General features: G+C 40.5%; 1 protein-coding gene across 4 annotated transcripts in view; it reads right to left on the bottom strand.

Moving 5' to 3' along the window:
• Positions 1 to 23,298, bottom strand: part of MYRIP (myosin VIIA and Rab interacting protein) — a 405,770-nt gene that overhangs the window by 111,077 nt on the left and 271,395 nt on the right. The window lies entirely within an intron of this gene.

The following is a 23,298-nucleotide window of genomic DNA, read 5'->3' as shown; positions in this document are numbered from 1 at the left end:
GAGGCCAAGGCAGGTGGGCCACTTGAGGTCAGGAGTTTAAGATCGGCCTGGCCAGCATGGCAAAACCCCATCTCCACTAAAAATATGAAAACTAGCCAGGTGTGGTGGCTCACGCCTGTGATCCCAGCTACTTGGGAGGCTGAGGTAGAGAATCGCATGAACCTGGTAGGCAGAAGTTGCAGTGAGCCAAGACAGCACCACTGTACTCCAGCTTGGGAGACAGAGTGAGACTGCATCTCAAAAAAAAAAAAAAAAAAAAAAAAAGGCAAGATTATTCTCTTTTATGCCAGTTGAGAACAAATCTCTAAAGCCTTTCCATTTAAAAAACAGCTGTTTTTCTCATTTTTCTTATTACAAATATAATAATACACACTTATTTTAGAAAATTCAGAAAAGCAGCAGGAACATAAAAGCTTCTAGCTTGATGGAAGAACAAGCCCACATTTAGTTGCTCTTCTTTTCCAGACCCCAGTGAAATATGAGAAGATACCCAAAGGTAAAAAACAATCTATACAAAGGAAGAATGGGGGTGAGAGCAAAATCAGAGATTTTGACAATGATAGCATAAAGATAACAAAGAACAGTGTCCTTCAGAACAGATCAAAGAACTTGGACTCTAGCTGGAAGGCCAAATTTTGAGTTGGTTGATTCAGAGAGCAGGTTTGGATTATGGCAGAACTCAGGTAATTTAATGGTTGTGTAGATAATAGTGAGGCCTCTTGGTCCCAAACAGACCTACTCCCAAACAAATGGGCAGTTGGTTCAAGGATGACTTGTCTTAGGCCCAAAAGATAAAGTGGTTCTCTACTGAAGCTGAACAATCTACTTTAGATTTAGGACGTCAGTATGGAGATTAACACCATACAGTGAAGCTGATGTAGTTTGGCTATTTGTCCCAGTTGCAAATCTCATGTTGAAATGTGATCTCCAGGAATGAAGCTGGGCCTGGTGGAAGGTGTTTGGGCTTTTGAGGCTTATCCCTCATGAATGGCTTGGCGTCCTGCCTGTGGTAATGAGTTCTCGCTCTATTAGTTCACTAAAGAGCTGGTTGTTGAAAAGAGTGTGACAACCCTCCCTCTCTCTTGCTCCCTCTCTTGCCATGTGACACACAGGCTCCCCTTGCCTTCTGCTGTAAGTAAAAGGTTCCTGAGGTTTTGACCAGAAGCCGACGCTGGCACCTTCTTGTACTGCCTATGGAATCATGAGCCAAATAAACCTCTTTTCTTTATCAATTGCCCTGACTCAGGTATTCCTTCCTAGCAACACAAATTGACTAATACAGAAGCCCGTATTGTTCAGCACTGGGGAAACCCCTACATGCCTGCCCTCAGATGCCATCCCTGTACAACAGAGCAAAGCCTGACAACTGACTGCCTAACTCACAAATTTGGAGCTCTCAGTAAGCACCCTCACCTTTCAGTCCCAAACCCCTTTTGGGAATACTTACCTGTCCAATGGCAGAGGAGGCCCATGTTGGTTACCTTTATTCACCAACTAAGTCCTTTGTTCAAAAATATGAATAGATGACCAGAAATCACCAGACATTTGCAACAATAAAATGGCATAAGAAGAAAGAGCTGACATAAACAACAATTAACAAAGGGCAAAGAAAGGTAACTCAGAGTATTGAAAGTAACTTAAATTCTGATTACTATCCATAATGATTTTAAAAGATACGGCATCCATGTAACAGGCAAGGGTGATGTGAAATATAAGTAGAAGACAGGCAACGACTTATTGGAAATAGAAAACAGGATCAATAAAAAATTTAATAGAAGACCTAAAAGTTAAAATAAACATAAATTTTCTGGAATGTAGAATAAGAAAGCAAAAAACATGGAATATATGAAAGAAAAGAGACATGGGGGATCAACTCAGGAGATTCAGCATCTAACAGAATTTTGAAAAGGGAGAAAACAGAAAAGGAAAGAGAGGGAAAAAAATCGAAGACAGATAGAAGAAAATTTCCCCAAGCTAAGAAAGGGAAAAGTCTTTCGGTTAAGAGGGCCTACCAATTTGCTCAAACAATAAATGAAACATAAAATAAAGCAGACAAACCTACCTTGCTACATCTTCATGAAAATTCAGATCCTCAAAGATAAGGAGAACTTAGAGGCTTCAGACAGAAAAAAATATTTTGCAAATGGACAAAAATAATGATGCTAAAATTTTTAATCAATAACAATGAATGCTGGAAGGCAGTATAGCATAGATTTTCTAAGAATAAATGATGTGAACTTAGACTTCTATGTTCAGGTAAACCATCATCCCAAGAGGGCAAAATGAAGATATTTTCAGATATGTAAGATTGCTTTCCGGAAAAGAAAATTCTCAAGGTATATTCCAGGACAACCAAAGGCCATCCAAGAAAGAGGATCTTGGGACTCTAAAAAGAAGGAAACTCCCAGGAGTACAGTGAAGGGAAGTCCTGGGATTGTGCAGCAGATCTGGAAGGTAGGCCCAAATGGGCTATTCAATAAGTGTATAATTAAGAATCTACATGGATGAAGAGAATTGGTGAAGAAGGAGCCACAACTTTCTTTTGCCAACAAGATTAAAGAGAAGCCATTAGAAACTTTGGGAAAACCAAAACCAAAACCAAAAACAGCTCAAGAAAATATGCTCTATGAAGCAAATTAAAAGTTGTAAGATTTTATAAACTAATTGAGTCGAAGAAGAAAGATGATGATCCATTTTTCTTCCAGTAGCCCAAGTGTTACAGCCAAGAATAACAGGCTTTTTTTCTCTTTATGAATTTTAAGTCATGACTTTGGTCTCTAGAAAATAATATTTGTATAATTTAGAAACTGTTTAATTTTCACCCTATTTACAGAAAGCATAAAAGGAGCATACTGTCAAGATATTTGGATGTTATTGAAAGAAAAATTAAAAATCATTGATAGCCTGATAGAAACCTGGATGTAGAGAGAAAGAGAATGACGAGGGCAGTTCAGAGATGCTAATTTTCCCATCTTGCAGAATGGAGTCAAAATTTTACAGAATGCAGTCAAGACAGACTGTGTAAGGTATATATATCAAACACAATGGTTTTAATATGCTATTAAAGCCATAGAGTTCACCAGCATATAATTAAAATTTTAATAAAACTTCAAGGGGAAGGTAAGGAGATAGGAAAAAGTAAACTATTCATGAAAGTCTGAAGACTAATCAATAAATGGCAAGATAAACATATTATTTAGGAGTATAGTGGTAGCCCCCAGAAATGTTTGAATGTGATTCTTTGGGGGACTGGGACTTGGCAAAAAGTTGGGGACATAAAATCCTTTTAATTTAATATCTTTTACTGTCTGAATTTCTTTTAACAAAGTACATGTATTCCTGTAAAACACTGAAACAAAAACAAGCAAAAAAAGATTTAGAAAACTACCGGAACCTGGCATTAGATGAGTGTTCTTTCAGACTTCCATGCAAAGTGTTTGTAATCAGCTTACATAAAGATTGGGAGGGGTCCTGGAACTCAATGGGAGTGTGTGTGTGTGTGTGTGTATGCAAATGTGCATGTGCTCATGTGTATTTGTGTGCATGCATGTGTATATGTGTGTGTATTTGTGTGTGTGCATTCATGCAGGCACAGGGAGAAGGCAGGGACCGAGAAGGCAGGGACCAAGAAGTCAGTCTAAAGCTGGTTGGTGCTGAAGGGGCGCCAGGGCCAGTGTGGCTCTGAGAGACTGAGTTTTGCAACAAGGAGGATGTGTTCCCTCTTCCCACAAAGTTTTGCAGACAGGGGCTGTGGGGCAGCAGCAGGGCAGCCACCTGGAGTGGCCAGGAAACAGTGATGGTGGCAGTGGGGAGGTGCCCCTTTTAAACAGTGACTTCAATGAAGAGAAAAGGCCACAAATGGGTTTTCCTGAGCACATGTGTGTTTCAGTACACACAGCGTTCACACTATCTTTTAACAAACAGGCTTTGATCTTGCTCTTCCCTCTGCCTATAACACAATTCTCCATAGATAGTCTCAGATAGGCTCAACCCATCACTTCATTCAGGTCTCTGTGCAAATATCACTTCCCTTCGGAGGCCTTCCCTGATCACACTTGCTAAAACACCACCATCATGCCAACGTGTCTGTCCTCTTACTCTGATTTTTATTCCTCATATTTTTATAGAATACTTCTTTGTACCTGCTCTTTAGTGATATATAATTGTCTATGATTAAGTAATTATAACAATAATCACTATATCTACATATTAATTAACAGTTAATTATTAATTTGTTTGTTATCTATTTAGCCTCTTAGGTAGAACATAAGCTCAAGGAAGAGAGAATTTTTTCCCCCACTCCTGTATCCGATGTGCCTAGACCACTAAAGTGTACCTAGTAGACACTCAATAAAATACAGCACATGATGGATAGACATTGTTTTATAACTTGTTTTTTCCACTTAGTATTCCTGAATGACTGCAACGTTGTTGAACAATCTTCTCTTACGACATCTTCAGCCACCTCAGAGTTCTCCATAGTATAGATACAGCAAGCTTTACGTAACTGATCTCCAATCTTTGAACCTTGAATCCTTCCCATTTCTTCTGCATTAAAAATGGTTCTGTGACACATATGCTGCCAGCCAAATGATTTCACATATCCACAATTGTGGATCCTAGAAGTAAAGCAGCCAGGTTCAAAGAGGTGACTCTTTCAGGAAGCTTGCACCAATGTACACTTCCCACCCATGGTGTGAGATTCTAAAGTCCCTCTCAAGGTGGCCTCACATTAAAGAGAAACCCCTGAAAGAGTCGCCAACTGGTCCACAGCAAAGCCCGCTTCTGGTCCCCAAATGTAGCTTAGGAAGGAGAATGAAAGGACAGAAGGCAAGCATTATCTTCTCCCCTTTGGTTCTACAGAAAAAATGGAATTGAGAGGTTTGTCTTCCTTACGGAGGGAGAAAAAGCAGCTATCGAACACAATATAGTAAATCCATAATTTCTTTCACATAAAACTTCATTATATCGTTAGTATCACTATTAAGAAAAAATAAACACAATTTTTTGAGTGCTTGCTGTGCCTGAGGCACTGTGCCAAAAGTTTTCCTTGCATCATCCTATTTAATTTTCGCAGGGAACAGTGCAGTGGTAGGCACACGGGTGCGGTGCTGGCGGTGGTGTCCCAGGCCCTGGCTTTTACTACAAGTGTGGTCCTGAGCACATTACTTAATCCCTCTAAGCCTTGGTTTCTTCATTATAAGACAGGGATGATGACAGTAACCACTTTATCAGGCTGTTTTGGAGATTAAATAACATAAACAGTAAGGTGCCTGGCATCAGAAAAGGGCTTGATAATTTCTTCTAATAGCTCTAAAATGATCCTCTTTTCATAGATGCATAAATCAACATGCAGAATCAGAGTGAGTTCCTTGCTCAAAGGAGCAACCACTTGAGCAGGGATTAAAAACTGGGAGCTTGCAACCATGCGCAAGTACTATTCACAGGCACCCAGCATGAACAGAGGCTCGCTCTCGTGCTCTCTCTCCAATTTATTTTTTTATAGAATTTTAATTTATTACAAGAAGCATCTGTCATTTTTACTAAAAAGCACTGATAAAGCTATTTTCAGAATTTAGAATAATATAACAGAAAAGAAAGGAAATAGAGAAAGCCTTGCTTCTGGAAATCATGTCCTCTGGGCTTATGATTTATTTTACATCTTTCAAAGCCCAAAAGAAATGCAACTGCAGAAGAGAAATGCTCTCCAGGGTCCCTCTTCCACATACTTCCCTGCTCTCTGAGCAACTGGCCACCAGAAAGGCTCAGCTCTGCAGTTCCAAGGGTCCACATGGTATCAGTGGAAGAGAGTTGTTACTGTCTCCCTCACTGTTCAGAAAGGGACATTTCTTTTCCTTTTGGGACACTCCTCCCTCCCTCTCCAACCTAGTCTATGTAGTTCTGGAAGGGTGGGCACTACTCCTGGCACTACTGGCGGTAGTTTCATGACTCAGGCCCACCTTTGGGCTTGAACTGGGAGTTTCTACTGGAGATCTTGGTAATAGATGCTCCCTTTCTGCAGGGCTGGCTCCATGGCAGAATGAAAGCTTAGAGGTGCAAAAGCAGATCTGACAGTGGGGTGGGACAGGATTCTGTTGTTATACTTAGAACACCTGTATCTACTCAAGCCTGAAGTCAATCAATGGACCTTCCCATTACATGAGCCAACAGATTCTCTTGCTTTTTTCAAGTCTTTTTGAGTTGAGTTTTTATTATTTGCAACCAAGAGTCCTAATACCGTGTTCTAAGTTCTAGACAGCCTAGGAGGACTTCAAGTGCATTATCACATGAGTTCTCCATTCACTGCTTATACCAAAACTCTACAGCATTCTGAAGCATTTTAATGAACTTAAAATAGAATGCCTCAGCTTGCTCAAGTCTCAGAGCAGAATCAGGGCACCAGCCTGGGGCTGCAGGGAGGTGGAAGACAACAGTGAATCCTTGGGGAATGACCTGCAAAACCACAGGTCAATTTAGAGAGCAGAAAACTTTTCCTTAAAAGTAAGGTGCTTTATGTTACACACAAAAATAAGTCTGTGTGAGACATACATGTTAACTAGCTTGATTTAATTACTGCATAATGTATATATATCAAAATATCACTTTGTGCCCCATAAATATACACAATTATTGTCAATTTTAAAACTAAATTTACTTTTTGCCAGGAAAAAGTAGTAATGTGTTTTAGATTATGATATGACTTAGAGTTAACGTAGAGAGGTTTTCTGGAAGGTCTTCCCTGGAGCTTCCAGGGAAGGCGCAGTTATTATCATCCTCATTTGATATTAGTGATTTTATTTCACTTATTTAAAAACTCACGGCTCAGAGGAAACTCACAGGATGCATGTGGTCCATGGGGCAGAGGTGTGGGGAGAGGGCTGGGAGGACCTGAGCACCCAGGGTGGACTGGCTGATTGTACTGCTCCCTGGCCCATGCTCAGGTGTCTGGTTTCCAGCTAAACATGCACAACTGCAGGCAAGGCTACGTGAGAAAAACCTTTGTGTCAGCATCCTGCTGAAATAGAAGACAGAATGGAATCTTGCATCTGCACATGGACTCATTCATTTGTTCACTCATTCATTCTTTCATTCTTTCACTATGTACTGAGGGCCCACTATGTGCCAGGCACTGTGTTAGACGTATAAGGATTACAAAACAGACCAGGGCCCTTGCCAACAGTGCTGCCAGACTAATCTGTTCAAAGAGTGCAAGGTGAGGAAAGGATGGTTTGGAAAGCCAGGCCAATGGCATCTTGGGCATGGCTGGACTATCAGTGTCCCACAGGTCTTGGGTTCTGGATCATTCTCACAAATGGGTGAGAAATCAAAATCTACCTGCTTTCTTTCCCAGGCATTTTCTCTCATCAAGCTGCTGCTTCTCAGCTTCAGTAGGTGGGTAGGAGAAGTGGCTTAGGAAGGAAGGGAGATGCTCTCCTCATGATGAGATTTATAGGGAAAAGCTTTCCAATGTGAACTGTCCAGAGTTGTCCATGCTTGATTTCCCTGACTTATTTTTTACAAGATTCCAAGTTGGCTGGATGCAGCGGCTCATGCCTATAATCCCAGCAGTTTGGGAGGCCGAGGCAGGCAGGTTGCTGAGCCCAAGAGTTTGAGACTGGATTGGGCAACATGGCAAAACCCCATCTCTACAAAAAATACAAAAATTAGGCATGGTGGTGCATGCCTGTAGTCCCAGCTACTCCAGAGGCTGAGGAGGGAGGACAGATTGAGCTCAGGATGCAGAGGTTGCAAGGAGCCAAAATTGTACCATTGCACTCCAGCCTGGGCGATGAAGCCAGACCCTATCTCAAAAAAAAAAAACAAAAAAAAAACAAAAAAAAAAAAAAACAAAGAAAGAAAGGGAGGGAGGGAGGAAAGAAAGAAGGAAGGAAGGAATAAGGAAGGAAGGAAGGAAGAAGGAAGGAAGGAAGGAAGGAAGGAAGGAAGAAAGGAAGGAAGAAAGGAAGGAAGGAAAGATTGATTCCAAGTTATCTCTGACATCCTCGAGGATGATCACACAAAGACTCTTAGCTCTGTGTAGTTTCACAACCTTAAGCATGATAATCTCTTAAAATGCAAAAGCTTTTAAAAAATCAGCAGCATACTACCCAAAGCAGTCTACAGGTTCAATGCAATGCCTACCAAAATACCAATAAAATTCTTCATTGAAAAAGAAAGAAATTCCCAAGATTTGTATAGAATCACAAATGATCTCAAATAGCCAAAGCAATCCTGATCAAAAAGAACAAAGCTGGAGGCATTAGACTATCAGACTTCAAAATATACTACAAAGCTGTTGTAACCAAAACAGCATGGTACTGGCATAAAAACAGACACAGAAACCAATGAAGCAGAGTAGAAAACCCCAACATTAATCCATGTATCTACAGCTAACTGATTTTTGATAAAGGTACCAAGAACACTCACTGAGGAAATGAGAGTCTCTTCCACAAATGGTGCTGAGAACACTGAATATCTATATACAGAAGTACGAAACTAGACTTCCACCTCTTACCTTACACAAAAATCACCTTAAAATGGATCAAAGACCTAAACATGAGACCTAAAGTGATAAAATTGCTAGGAAAAAAAAATAGGGAAATGCTTCTGGACATTGGTCTGCATAAGAATTTTATAAATAAGACCTCAAAGGCACAGGCAATAGAAACAAAAATAAACAAATGAAATTAAATTAACAGTTTCTGCACCACAAAGGAAACAACTGACAGAGTGAAAAGACAACCTACAGAATGGGAGAACATATTTGCAAACTATTAAATGGACAATGAGTTGATATTCAGAATATACAAGGAATGGAAGCAACAGTAAAAAACCAAACAATCCAATTAAAAAATGGGAAAATGATCTGAAAACACATTTTTTTTTAAAGACATACAAATGACTGGATCTCATTCTTTTTCAGAGCTGAAAAGTACTCCATTATGAATAAGCCAGGCACAGAAAGACAAACATTGTATGTTCTCACTTATTTGTGGGATCTAAAAATCAAAACAGTTGGACTCGTGGAGACAGAGAGTTAGAAGGATGGTTACTAGAGGCTAAGAAGGAAGGGTAGTGGGAGGTGAGGAGGGAGATAAAGATGGTTAATGAGTACAAAAAATCATTAGAATGAATATGACCCAGCATTTGATAGCACAACAGGGAGACTATGGTCAATACTAATTTAATTGTAATTTTAAAATAATTTAAATCATAAAATTAAGATGGTAACACAATCTAATTTTGATGATAAATGCTTGAGGGGATGGATCTCCATTTTTCATGACATGATTATTATGCATTGCATGCCTGTATCAAAATATCTCATGTGCACCACAAATACGTACACTTACTATGTATCCACAAAAATAAAACATTTAAAAAAAGACATACACACATGGCCAACAAATATGTGAAAAAATACTCAAATTACTAATCGTTAGAGAAATGCAAATCAAAACCACAATGAGGTAGCATCTCACCCTAATTAGCATGGCTATTATCAAAAGAACAAAAAATAACAAATGCTGGTGAGGATGCAGAGAAAAGGGGACTCTTACGCACTGCTGGTGGGACTGTAATTAGCACAGCCACTATGGGGAACAGTGTGGAGGTCCTTCACAAAACTACAAATGTGATTCAGCAATTCCACTACTGGGAATTTATCCAAACGAAAGGAAATCATTATACCAAAGAGATATCTGCACCCCATGTTTAATGCAGCGGTATTCATAGCAGCCAAGATACAGAATTAACCTAGGTGTCTAACAACGGATGAAGGGATGAAAGATATGGTATATATAAGAATGGCTAATATTGAAAAGACTGACAATACACAGTGCTGGTAATGATGTGGAGTAACTGGATCTCTCCTATGTTGCTAGTAGAAAAGAGTTTGGTGAGTTCTTATAAGTTTAAATATATAATGATTACTATAAAATACAGTAATTTGTCAGGTATAGAACTCAACAGAAATGATATTTCTAAACCAAGACTTGTACATGGGGCATAGAGATCTACTATCTTGTCTCACCACTGCCCAAGACACAGACAATGGCTTCTGTTTGCAAGTCCCTATGAAATATTTCTAAGAAAAATGAAAAGAAGAACACTTATAGCAATTTTATTCATAACAGCCAAAAAAATAGAAACCAATTAAATGCCCATCAGCAGGTGAATGGATAAACAAATTAAACTGTATGCACAAACGAACTGTTAATCAACAATAAAAAGGAACTGCTAGCCGGGCGCGGTGGCTCAAGCCTGTAATCCCAGCACTTTGGGAGGCCGAGGCGGGTGGATCACGAGGTCAAGAGATCGAGACCATCCTGGTCAACATTGTGAAACCCCGTCTCTACTAAAGGTGCAAAAAATTAGCTGGACATGGTGGCACGTGCCTGTAATCCCAGCTACTCCGGAGGCTGAGGCAGGAGAATTGCCTGAACCCAGGAGGCGGAGATTGCGGTGAGCCGAGATCGCACCATTGCACTCCAGCCTGGGTAACAAGAGCGAAACTCCGTCTCAAAAAAAAAAAAAAAAAAAAGGAACTGCTGGCAGGACACTGTGGCTCACGTCTGTAATTCCAGCACTTTGGTAGGCTGTGGTGGGTGGATCTCTTGAATCCAGGAGTTCAAGACCAGCCTGAGCAACATGGCAAAAACTCACCTCTACTAAAAATACAAAAATTAACTGGGCATGGTGGCAGGCGACTGTAGTCCGAGCTACTTGGGAGGCTGAAGCAAGAGGATTGCTTGAGACCAGGAGTTCGAAGTGGAAGTGGGCTATTATTGTACCACTGCACAACAGCCTGGGCAACAGAAGAGGACCCTGTCTCAAAAAGGGAAAAAGGAACTGCTGATATAAATGACATGAATGAACCTCAAAAACATTACACTAAATAAAAGAATACTTAAATAAAAATTACAACTGTATTATTCCACTTATATAAGGCTTTAAAGCAAAACTAATCTACACTGACAAAAAGCAGATCATTGGTTACATGGAGCCAGCCGTGGGACTGACAGCAAAGGGGTACAAGGAAACTTTTTAAGAAGTTGGAAATGTTCTATATCTTGAGTGTACTGTCATTATATGTTTGTATATATTTGTCAAAACCCGTTGAACTGTACACTTAAAATGGATGCAACATACTCTTTGTAAATTATACTTCAATAAGGTTTAACCCCCAAAAAGAATAATTTTAAAATACAGATGGTGTAATATAAAAATGTAGTCTATATATGCCATGAAATACCATTCAGTCATAAAAAAGAATGAAGTTCTGTCATTTAGGGCAACATAGCTAGAACTGGAGGACATTATGTTAAGTGAAATAAGCCAGGAAGAGAAAGCTAAACACAGCATGTTCTCACTCAAACATGAAAGCTAAGGAAATTGATTTCATAGAAGTAAAAAGTAGAGCAAAGGATACTAGAAGCTGGGAAGGGTAGGGGGAATAAGGTGACAGGAAGAGACTTACTAAAAGATACAAAATTTCAGCTAGATAGGAGGAATAAGTTCTAGTGTTCTATACCAGAAGATGACTATAGTTAATGACTATAGTTAATGATAATATATAATACAGTTTCAAATAGCTAGAAGGAGAGTATTGAATGTTCCGAATACAAAGAAGTGATAGATGTTTCAGATGATAGCTATGCTAATTACTCTGCTCTGATCACTACACCTGATATGTATCAAAACATCACTGTGTACTCCATAAATATGTAACATTATTACCTGTCAATAAAAAACCTCAATGTCAGAAGAAAGGCATGGAAATTTATAACTTCTATTAACTAAGGGGAAACGCTAACTATCTTAAGATTTCTCAGAGAAACAGAAAGATGGCATGGTTTCTAAGAACTAGCTTATTAAAAAGTTTAAACATTTCTTGATTTTAATCTTTTGGTATGGTATAATTCCTCTAAAAATTGAAAAATTTAATATGGTCTTTTAGAAAAAAATCAACAGCAAACCTTCAAAATTTACCAATGACAACACAGTTAGAATTGATTACTTTAAGTTCTTAGAGCTACAGTTTTCTCATCTGCAAAATGGATAAGTTGTACCTTACAGGGCCACAGGAAGAATTAGACAGCTCAACTGAGAGCTCTCAGAGAAAGGCCAGACCCTTGGTACCCACTGAGGGTGCGAGCAGAGTGTGAATGTGAGTGAACACACCTTTCCTGCCTGACCTCTGTGCATCTGTCCTGTATCAAATACTGCAAATGAGTTATTCTCAGGAGGGTACATGTGCCCCAATGTGGGCAAAAGCATCATTTCTTGGAGGAAGTGTTTTTCCCCAAACACACATGTTCTTGGAGGTTCTATGGTGACCTGTCTTTCCACTTGACTCCATTTCCCTAGGGAGAATGATTGTAATGAAGCATCTTACTGATGGGACACAAAGCAAGGCTGAGGGTGACAGACTGCTGCTCAAATAATGTAAATAAATTTATAACATAGATGTATGACCAGATCTGTCCTGCAAGAGCTCATACTGTTGTCAGGATAAGAGAATGCCCTAAAGGCCAGAGGTAAGAGGCTGGGATGTGGCCATCTCACTTTTGACGCTGCCCTTGAAGGAAGGAATGAGTGAGTGATGTGTTCCAGGACAGGCTGGGCAAGTCCCTTGGAATTACACTGGAAAAGTGCAGTACTATGGATAACGACAATGCTCCGGGGCCAGGGAGAAAAGAATTCAAATTCTGGAGCTCTCTCTGTCTGAAAGTGCTGTGTCAGCCAAGTTATTCTAGCTCTTGGTGCCTTGAACTCCATCAAAGGGAAACGACAATAGCTCCTACTCCTACAATTTGGTTGTTGAGATTAAATGACAGGTAGAATATAAAGTATATTGCAAAGTCTAGCACAAAACACTGTGCAGTCGGAAGTACATATTATCAGTAGCACCATTATTAGCACAGGCTCTGAGCCTGGGTTCTAGTCCCTGCTCTGCCACCTCTTAACTGGTGTGACTTTGGGTCAATCACTTAACTTTTCTCTGCCACCATTTTCTCACCTGTAATACAGGGCTACTAATGGCACCACTGGGTTCTGTGAGTAGTTGACAGAAGAATCCAAGTAAAATACTTATCTCTGACACAATAAAACCAATCACTATCTTCACCACTGTCAAGAATGCTTTAGAGGAAGTGTATGTAGATGGGGAGGATCAGGTGTCCCTCTCTGAGAGTGTCTAAGGGAATAGGTGAAGAGAGCTGGGTTTAACATGGATGTGGGGTCTGGGAGGCAGAGGTGAGAAGCACTGTTGCACATTGAACAAACAGCAGGAGGAATGACTGCATGCTCCCTCCCATCAGAAATAAGCATCTTCACAGATTAAGGAGACTAACTTCCTCCTTCCCTCAAATAGTTGATCTCTTCTCTGGGTGGCCAATGTCCAAGCTGAAAAGGGAAGGCTGGGCAGTACTCTCATGCCCCCAGGGTGGGGCTTCCCAAAGACTCTCATCTTATATCAGAGTCACTGAGAGGACAAAATCCTAGAGGAACCCAGGGCCCCTGCCTAGTCTAGCTCAGGGCCCTGGCCCAGAAAAATATACAAATTTGGCCTCACACTTCACTCCCAGAGCTCTTGGGCTTCTAGAGAATTGCCTAGCCACTGAACAGCCCAGCTCTTGAGGAAGGAAAATGTGACAACATTGTTTTTAGGAGCTACAGGTGGGCAGGTAGCAAAAGCAGTCTTTTGTTTCACAGCTACAGGCTTATCTGCTGGGCTTGCAGTTAAGATGAGGAAAGAACATTTATTTGAGAACTTCTTAGGTGGCAACTGGTGGGTGACATGCTTTGGAGTAAAGCTCTCTTCTGTAACTAAATTCTAATTTTTAAAAAAAGTGAGGCTCCTCTTCTGCAGCTGTAGAGACAACAGCAGATTTTCTAAATCCTTTAAGTCTCTTTTTTGACTCCTCTCAGCCTTACCTCATTACTTGGTGTCTCAATGCCCTTCCTAATTCCCAGCTCAGGGAAGGAATTCAGAAGAATATTGATTAAGCATTAAAAAAAATGATTCCTTAAAAAATTATATAAACACATTTTAGACTCATTTTGCTATCATTTATTGACAGCCTTCCCAACCCAAGCTACTTCAAAAGAAGTCTTTTCTACATGGAGAGAACCCTTGCTTGTATATCTAGACATTCAGAAGGGGCCCTTCCCATGAGGTAGAAGAAGATGAAGAGAAGCTCTCATTGAAAAAAATTAGATATTTTTCTAGCTAAGAAAAGTTTTGGAGAAGAGAAAATATGGGAAAGGGGGAAACTTATTCTATCAGATGTTAAGATATATTACAAATATATAATAATTAAAACAGTGTGGTATGTTTAAAAACATAGCTATAAATAGAAAAAGAAAACTCTGAAAGATAATGTACCAAAATGTAACTGCTGATATCTCTGAATGGGGTATTACGGGTAACTTTAATTTTTCAAATTGCATAAATATATACTATTTTATGAACAGAGAAGAAAGATACTACAACTTTGATGAAACTTTCTAAGTAAGAGGAAGGAAGATGATATGCCCTAAAGTGTATTAGGAAGGCCTGTAGCCACAGAGAGAATAAGATGGAAGCTCTACCCTCCTCACTTACTTGTCTGTGATATTGGGAGAGTCATGTACTCCCTTTGAACCTGCTTCACACTTAAAAATGATGTTTATAAAATCTACCTCACAGGCTGTGAAATTAAAGACAATGTCACAAAGTACCTATTACGATACTGGTACATAGCAGGAATGCATGGGAGAGTGAGGGTGACAGGCTACAACAAATATGGTAAGAAAAAGCCATCAACAAATACAGAGATAAATCTAGATAAGAGTTAGTACAGAATATAAAAATAAGAATTAAAACACTACCAAACTTTGCTTATATGGATTTTAGATTCATGGGAGTTCACTATACCCTGGCAAAGAAATCACTAACAGAAAAACTGTATTCCCATTTTTTTTTTTTTTTAGAATGGGGGCAGGTGGAAGTGTTGCAATTTTTCGCAACGGCAATTCTTCATAATTCTCATAAATAACTTCTAGGTCTGTATGGACCATCCATCTTTAAGGAGTTTAGTTCTAAACAGGCATGTTTCTTGAGCATTTTGCTGTGCCAAGTCTAGTTCAAAATACAGGGGTTATGAAGGAGGCTAAGACCAAGTGCTGCCCCAGTGAGCTCACGGTGTAACAGGAAGTGATGCTCCTGGGCTTGGATGAATGGGTTGTGATGGTCACGTAACTAGCCAGGATAGGACTATAGGAAGAGGATCAGGTTTGGAGGGAAGGCAGAAAATTTAGGTAGGACAATTATATTTGGGGTGCCCATCACATTCTCAGGTACTAAGTAAGACCTGGTGAGCATTTGGATATACCAGCCTGGATATATATACATATATATGTATAATATATATATTCTTAGGAGGGTAGAAATTTGGACTAGAAATATAGATTTAGGACCTCCTTGGTACACAGGTAGTATTAAGCCAGTAATGGGTATATCGGAGGTATAAATGATAACTATCCTTATTTTACTAAGAAAAATGCAAACAAGTAATTTGCTGATATGTCACTGACTAAACTGGAAGCAAATCTGGGAACAGACTGTAGACATCATTCTTGGGTCAGTGCCTTGACATCTGATCAGGTTGTTTTTCTTCCAGAAATCCTAGTAGTGTTCTTATTGCAAATTGGGTCTTTTGCTTCAGAGTCCAAGCAAACAGAAAGCTGCATGCATCAAAGAGTCACAATAAAATCTAATATCATTGCGTTGTTTCCCTAAAAAAACCTACTTAAAATCATACTGCGAATACTAATTACTTCCAGGAACTTGTTGTGAAAGCAGTTTTCCAATTTCTTTTTCTATGACACAAGTAAATCAATAAACATGTGTATTCTCATTAGAAGATAGACTGGAATCACACAGAACAGCACTGAAATTACAATCACCTTAAAGTTTCACCTAGGAATGCCAGACTGATTTCGGCTCATTAGACTAAAACAATACAGTTATGAGAAGGAGGGGACAGCCTACATGAAACATGGCTCAGGCCCTGGCTGCCAGTGAAGAGGCAAGGCATTCCTAGGCCTTTTTCCCCAGCACAGTAGGGCACTGTGCAAACTAAGAGTTTACACGGGAGAGACTTTGTGAGATCCTGAAGATCTTGCTACTCCCAGTGTGGTTCTAGGACCAGCAGCGTGGGCACAGCCTGGAAGCTAGATAGAAAAGCGTAATCTGAGACCTCCACACTCACACTGAGACCTGCTGAATCAGAATCTGCATTTTAGCAAGATTCCCATGTGTAGCAAAATTAGCTGGGTGTTTTCGGAGGTGACATGATTTTTTTTCTTTTTTTTTTTGAGATGGAGTCTCACTCTGTCGCCCAGGCTGGAGGGTAGTGGTGCTTTCTTGGCTCACTGCAACCTCCACCTCCTGGGTTTAAGCGATTCTCCTGCCTCAGCCTCCTGAGTAGCTGAGATTACAGGTGCCTACCATCACACCCTGCTAATTTTATTGTTTTTGTATTTTCAGTAGAGACAGGGATTTCACCATGCTGGCCAGGCTGGTCTCGAACTCCTGAGTTCAAGTGATCCACCTGCCTCAGCCTCCCAAAGTGCTGGAATTACAGGAGTGAGTCACTGCGCCTGGCCATAATTTTTTTTCTTTAAAATTTTGACCAAAATCCACTTAGTAGGACAAGAGATAGTTAACTTGTTTCTCTCCTTGTCATTTTTTGTTAAGGAAAAAGAACTGAACGAGGTTATAAAAAGTTTTAAAGAAGTGAATAATTAAAATACTACTCCTAAATTCAGAAACAATAGTTATAAGAAAATACAATGCTAATAATACTATTGAGACAAATTCAAATCATTCTACTTAGAAGGTCCACCAAGGAATCTGTGACACACTAAATTGAGAATGAAGAGGTGAAACTAACATTTTTTGTTGGTAAAAAACTAAGCACAGCAGCAATTAAAATCCATGACCAATTTAAAATGACCTTGATGATGTGTGAAAAATGAAGTATACCTCCTGACAATGGTAAACATGTGATCTGTGAGCTGTGCTTTGGTTTGTGCATGCAGGGCAAATGCACCTGATGGCAGTAATTGAAGCAACCCCTTAGAATGTCCCTGTATGGCAGATGCACATGAATGTGTGTTCCAAGCTGGGGAATCCAGGTGTTGCTAACCTGGAGATTCATTCTTTATCTTTGATATACATCTCAACCCCTGGCCTGTCTTGTAGAACACATGCCATATTGGGGATTGAGGCCCTGAGTTTTGGTTAAATGAAGGCTCCTAGGTGGAGGTCGCTAAGGGGAGGGTGTTAAGTGAAAATGTTACGTAAACTACATGCTGTTTGGAAGTGGTTGTGGTTTTCCTGCCCAGCCTGTGGCTACTGAGCTGTGCAACTATGTTGTCCAGGCCGCCACCACTGGACTATAGGAAGGTGGATATGTTGTCTAGCCTGCTACCACTGGACTGTTTCTGTATATAAGTCAGTTCCCCTGTCCAGCCTGCTGCCACTGGACTGTCTCCCCTGTATGTAAGCCCCTAATAAAATCCCATGTCTTGCTTGCTGGCTCTGGTCTTTTCTTTGGTCTCTTGAACCTGGTGCCTTCATTACTGAGGTTAACAGGGGTTAAGAATACAGAATGAGAAGATTCAGCAACCACTGATAACACACTCAACAGCAGTGAAAGAGAAAGCATTCTAGGCCTTTCAGAGGGACTCTAATATAGATGATTGGTTATACAGACGATGAAACAGCTAAGGCTCCTGGGAGAGAATGGTGAGGCATCTCAGAGACTAGGAATAGGGAAGTTTCTCCCAACTCAAGGCCAGAGGGATGAGGGAACAGGCAGTGTTATCAGGAGTAGTAACCTAGAGCCGGGAGTTGGGGCCACAGAGAAGGTACAGCTGCTTCTAGAGATGCTGCCTTAGGCAGAGAGACAGGAAATATGCTGTACCCTGTCTGCTGTCTTCCTTCTGCTCTCCCACCTCCTTGCATAGCCTGATACTGGCCAAGCTGAGAAGGGAGTCTGTGTAGCACAGCCTGTGAGGGTCAGCACCGTAACCCCCACCGTCCAATTCCAGGAACACAGAGCAGAGCAGGGGAAAGGAAAAAGTGGGAAATGCCTAGCACCTATACCGATGTTAGCTTATGAGCACTAGATCTCAGTAACCCTAAAAACTCACTTCATAGATTATAGCAAGTGGCCTTCATTTCCAGTAGAGATCTAAGTCTGTAGAATTGTGACCCACTTGCCTACAAGAAGGGAAGAAAGGAACTATATCTGGGATCCGTTTGCAGCCTGTGAAAAGCATCCCGGTGCCTCCAGAACTTGGGCTGGGTGTCAGACTGCACTTCACTATTTACTGCCTGAGTGACCAAAAGCAAGTCGCTAACCTCTCCGGGTGCCTGTTCCTTACCTGCAAAAATGGAGATGCTAATCTTTATCTGGTGGAGTTTTATGAGGCATCATTGACCTAATATGCTTAAGCATCTACTACAGAACCTGAATGTAGCTAAGCACTAAGAAAATGGCAGCCATTTAATCTGAGAAAAAACAAAACATTCATTAGATTTAAGTCATATTATAAGGTGTTTTCTTCTAAAGAAGTAAAACAGAAGAGCTCTTTTTTTTTTTCTAATGAAGTAAAAATAAAAGCTCTTTTATATGGACCACCATATAGGGGCAGTAGGAGGACCTTGGTTTACTACTCATTAGGGCCAGTAACTGACATCTATTTGGGACTCAGATGTTTGTTACATGTTTTTGTAGAGTAAAGCTGTGCAGGCACAGTTTCCCTCAATGACCGTGTGCACTGTCTCCCGCCTGCTGAGGTCTGCATGGAACGTTCCAACTGGGTCTGTCACCTGCCGTCGGCAGCTCACCCAACTGACTACTCAGCATTGAGGAGAGGCCCCAGCGATGGCCTTGCTACTGGCATCACTCGCTCCTATTCTGCTTAGTGAGACTCAACTCTTAGGAATTATTATTTCTAAATAGTTCCTTGGATACAGGGATCTTCAAATAAACTCACGGTACAGTGACACAGTTTGCAAAAAACAAAACAAAACAAAAACCCCAAGAACAAAAAACAGTTTTTTTCTCCTTCAAATTTGGTTATAGGCAATGTATTTAACCTTGAAGAAATTTTATTTCCTCAGATGCAAATGAAGAGAATAAATATTTCATCAGATTTTTATAAAGGTTAAATGACACGAACACATGGGACTTACTCAGCACAGTGCCTCACCAAGGTAACTTTTCAATACATGCTATTTTTTTTGTTATCATCAACATCATTGTTTGATCCTAAGCCCTCATTCACTCCTTTTTGAAAGGATGTAGGTGTAATCAGTCAATTAATAGGAAAAACAGACTTGGCAGGAAATGTGTTTGATTCTTACATTTTATCTTAACCAAAACGCTAGATTTGGGGGCTCAGGTGTTTCTTAACCTTTAGCAGTTCTTAAACTTGAATATGCATCAGGATCTCTTGGAAGACTTATTAAAGCTAGTTTGCTGGGCCCCACCGCAGAGTTTCCAATTCAGGAGGTGTGGGTGGGGTCTGGGAACTGGCATTTCAGATAGCTTCTCTGGTGACATGATGCTGCAAGTCCACGGATCGCACTTTAAGAACCACGAAGTTTGAGGTAGATAGGGCAGGTCCTAAAGAGCCCATGAGAAGGTAGTGCTGATTCAGTGCTGTGAAGAAAACAACAGAATGCCATCCAGGTGCTTGAAAGGTAAGAATCCTTCAGCCCTGACAGCAGGAAGGCCCTTGAGCACAGAGTCAGAGCAATCAGTTTTGAAAAGTCACGAGAAGCTGAGTCTGGATGAAAGGGAACAGCCCTCACGCTGGGACCCCTGAGTATGTAACTGGGAATCTGTAGACAGACATGGCTCAGAGGCTGGAAGTGTCGTGTTCAGTTGATAAATGACAACTGTCATTAATGTGAAGCGTCTTGCTAAGGGTAAGATGCCGGAACTGACAAAAAGCGAGAAGAAAGAAAAGCCTGGAAGAGAAGAGGAGATGTGCGCGTGATTTACCAGCAGCTGCTTGCAGGCCCTCTATGCGCAATTTCTTTGATCTCTACGGCAATTAGAGGGAGACAGAGAAGGAAAATGAGACTGAAGGAGGTATAAGATGCCCAAGGTCACATAGCTAGTGCGATGGTTAATACTGAGTGTCAACTTGATTGGATTGAAGGATACAAAATATTGATCCTGGCTGTGTCTGTGAGGATGTTGCCAAAGGAGATTAACATTTGAGTCTGGATGAAAGGCAGACCCACCCTTAATCTGGTGGGCACCGTCTAATCAGAGGCCAGTGAATATAAAGCAGGCAGAAAAATGTAAAAAGGAGAGATTGGCCTAGGCTCCCAGCCTACATCTTTCTCCTGCGCTGGATGCTTCCTGCCCTTGAACATCAGACTCCACGTTCTTCAGTTTTGAGACTCAGACTGGCCCTTCTTGCTCTTCCAAGCTTGCAGACATTCTGTTGTGGGACCTTGGGATCGTGTAAGTTAATACTTGATAAACTCCTTTATAGATCTATTTTATTAGTTCTGTCCCTTTAGAGAACCCTCACTAATAATACAAGCTAGTCAGTGACAGGGCTGGGATCTGAGCTCCATCTGCCTGCAAAGCCCCATGCCTCCACTGGATCACATGTACCATGGGTATGCGTGCCAGGCCTGGTTCTAAAAGCCTTATATGATCAACTCATTCAATCCTCGCAAAAACCCTATGGGGTAAGCACTTTATTCATAGAGGAGAAACCTGAAGTTCCATAACCTGCCTGAGGATATATGACCAGTAAGAGGCAGAATCCATCACCACTGTATGACCTCTTCTATAGGAGGGAGGTGATTGAAAAAAGAAAAAAAACAGAGCCAGGCAGATGTGAGGAGATGACAAGCTAGCATACTTAAGAATGCCTGCTGGCATAGTGGCCACACCTCAGAGGCCAAGTCAGGTGGGGGTTTGTGTGCAGACCCCAGCTGCCCTTCTTCCCAGCTGCATTCTGCTGGTCTCAGTGCATTCACCCTCTCTGGATCCAATCAATTTCCTTCATACCCATAACTCTGCAACAATACCGCTGCCAGGGGTACACCAAATCCTAAATACTCACCTTGAAAAGCCAGCCTTTCTTTCCAGGAGAAGCCTCCCTAAGAAGCCTTAAATAGAGAAACAAAAACAAACATTGAGAGAAAGGTGTGAGTTGGCACAGATGCATGGGGAGGCAGGGTTCCAGTCACCGCTGAACTGGCCCTCCTGTCCCTCCATGTCACCAAGCACACCAGCCCTGGCCACAAGGCTGACTAGTCCTGATCTTTCTCCTAATGGGCTAACCAAGTGTGAAATCTCCTTCTTCCTCAGACAGAGCCTTTCATGCCTGTCAAGATCAAAAGATCTTGATGTCACAGAAAGCACTCAAAAGGGGCCTTTGGAGTAGTGGGGAATCCTGGCCCAAGTGAGTCTGTGATTTGGCTTTGTCTGTGTTTGGGACTCAGAGCTCTGGGCTTCTGGATGCTTTGAAGTAGAGCTTTGACGGAAGTGTCTTTCCATTGGGATGGGGCAGATAAAAGATGGCCACAAATTCGTTGCTACGCTTCCCTCAGAGAGGTGAAGTCTAAGTTCCCGCTCCTCTTGAACCTGTGCTGGTCTTGGTGAGTTGTTCATTTACTAGAATACAGCACAAGTGAGGTTCTGGGATTTCTGAGGCTAAGTCAGGTGAGGGTTTGTGTGCAGGGCTGTGTCTGTGAGGGTGTTGCCAAAGGAGATTAACATAAGAAGTCTTGCATTTCCATTCCAGGATGCCTGGAGCACTCTATTTGAACGCCCTGAGAACAAGGCAATTCTCCAGGCTGCCTTGCACCAACCCAATTCTCCCCCTTTCTTGTCTATGCATTATGTATATATAGACAAAAATGTGTAGAAAAAGTACAACAAAATAGTAAGATGATCATCTTTAAGACAATCTGGATTATTTTTTCTTTTGATTTACATGTATTTGTATATTTTCTACAAGACATGAATGAATGCGTAAAAATAAATTTATATTTATTAAAAATAAAAATTTTAAATGTATAAGGGCCTTTTATTTCTCATATTTCCACTTCACATGTAAAATTGGGACATCCATAATCTCCTTAATTTCTATTGGTATGTACTTTCCCTGTAATAACTGATACTCTCACGCAATAATTCGTACATGTCCAGTTTCTTTTTCATTCACTCTCAAATTCAGGAGGTATAGTCATATCTCTTGTTAAAGTTTTATGTGCATCAGCCGGGCACGGTGGCTCAAGCCTGTAATCCCAGCACTTTGGGAGGCCGAGGCGGGTGGACCACGAGGTCAAGAGATCGAGACCATCCTGGTCAACATGGTGAAACCCCGTCTCTACTAAAAATACAAAAAAAAAATTAGCTGGGCATGGTGGCACGTGCCTGTAATCCCAGCTACTCAGGAGGCTGAGGCAGGAGAATTGCTTGAACCCAGGAGGCAGAGGTTGTGGTGAGCCGAGATGGCGCCATTGCACTCCAGCCTGGGCAACAAGAGCGAAACTCCGTCTCAAAAAAAAAAAAAAAAAAAAGTTTTATGTGCATCACACTTTGAGAGTTACCATCACTCATTTATTAGAATTCAAAACTCTCAACTGAAAATGAGACAAGCAAAGAGTAAATTTTGAAAATATTATTGATGAATTTGCTTCCATTTTAGGCCAGGAAAATAATATTACAATAAATTCTGGTTTCACCATAAATATGTAAATGTAAAACAATGTTGTAAGTTTAATGTAGCTACCTGTTTTTCAATATTTTTCAGACATTTTAATATTCTAGAAAAGTTAACCCTTAAAAATACTTACAAACATATACTGTTGAGGACATATATTTCTTTGCGTCTCAGTCTCTAATATGGCTCAGCATGACATTATTAGAAAGTTGTTTTTACTTAAAAGTTTTAAATTTAGTTCATTATGAATTTTTTGCATCAATTTTTGTTTTAAAAAAATACTATGTTAAAATACTGTCTCTACTGAGTTTTTTAAAAGTTAAAAAAAATCTACTTTATTGTGGTTTTAAGGACTACACAAAAATAATCTATCTAGTGTACAAAGCATAAGGCATGCCATGTTTTTACCAACATGGCATTTATTTATTACGTATTATATACTTATATCAAAATATCACATATACCCCATATTATTCATTTGCTTCTATTTTAGGCCAAAAAAGTAACATTCTGGTTTCACTATAAATTATACATTTAAAT

This window comes from Saimiri boliviensis, chromosome 9, assembly GCF_048565385.1.
Source record: "Saimiri boliviensis isolate mSaiBol1 chromosome 9, mSaiBol1.pri, whole genome shotgun sequence".
Taxonomy (NCBI): Eukaryota; Metazoa; Chordata; class Mammalia; order Primates; family Cebidae; genus Saimiri; species Saimiri boliviensis.
This window is presented reverse-complemented; position numbering and strand designations above follow the sequence as displayed.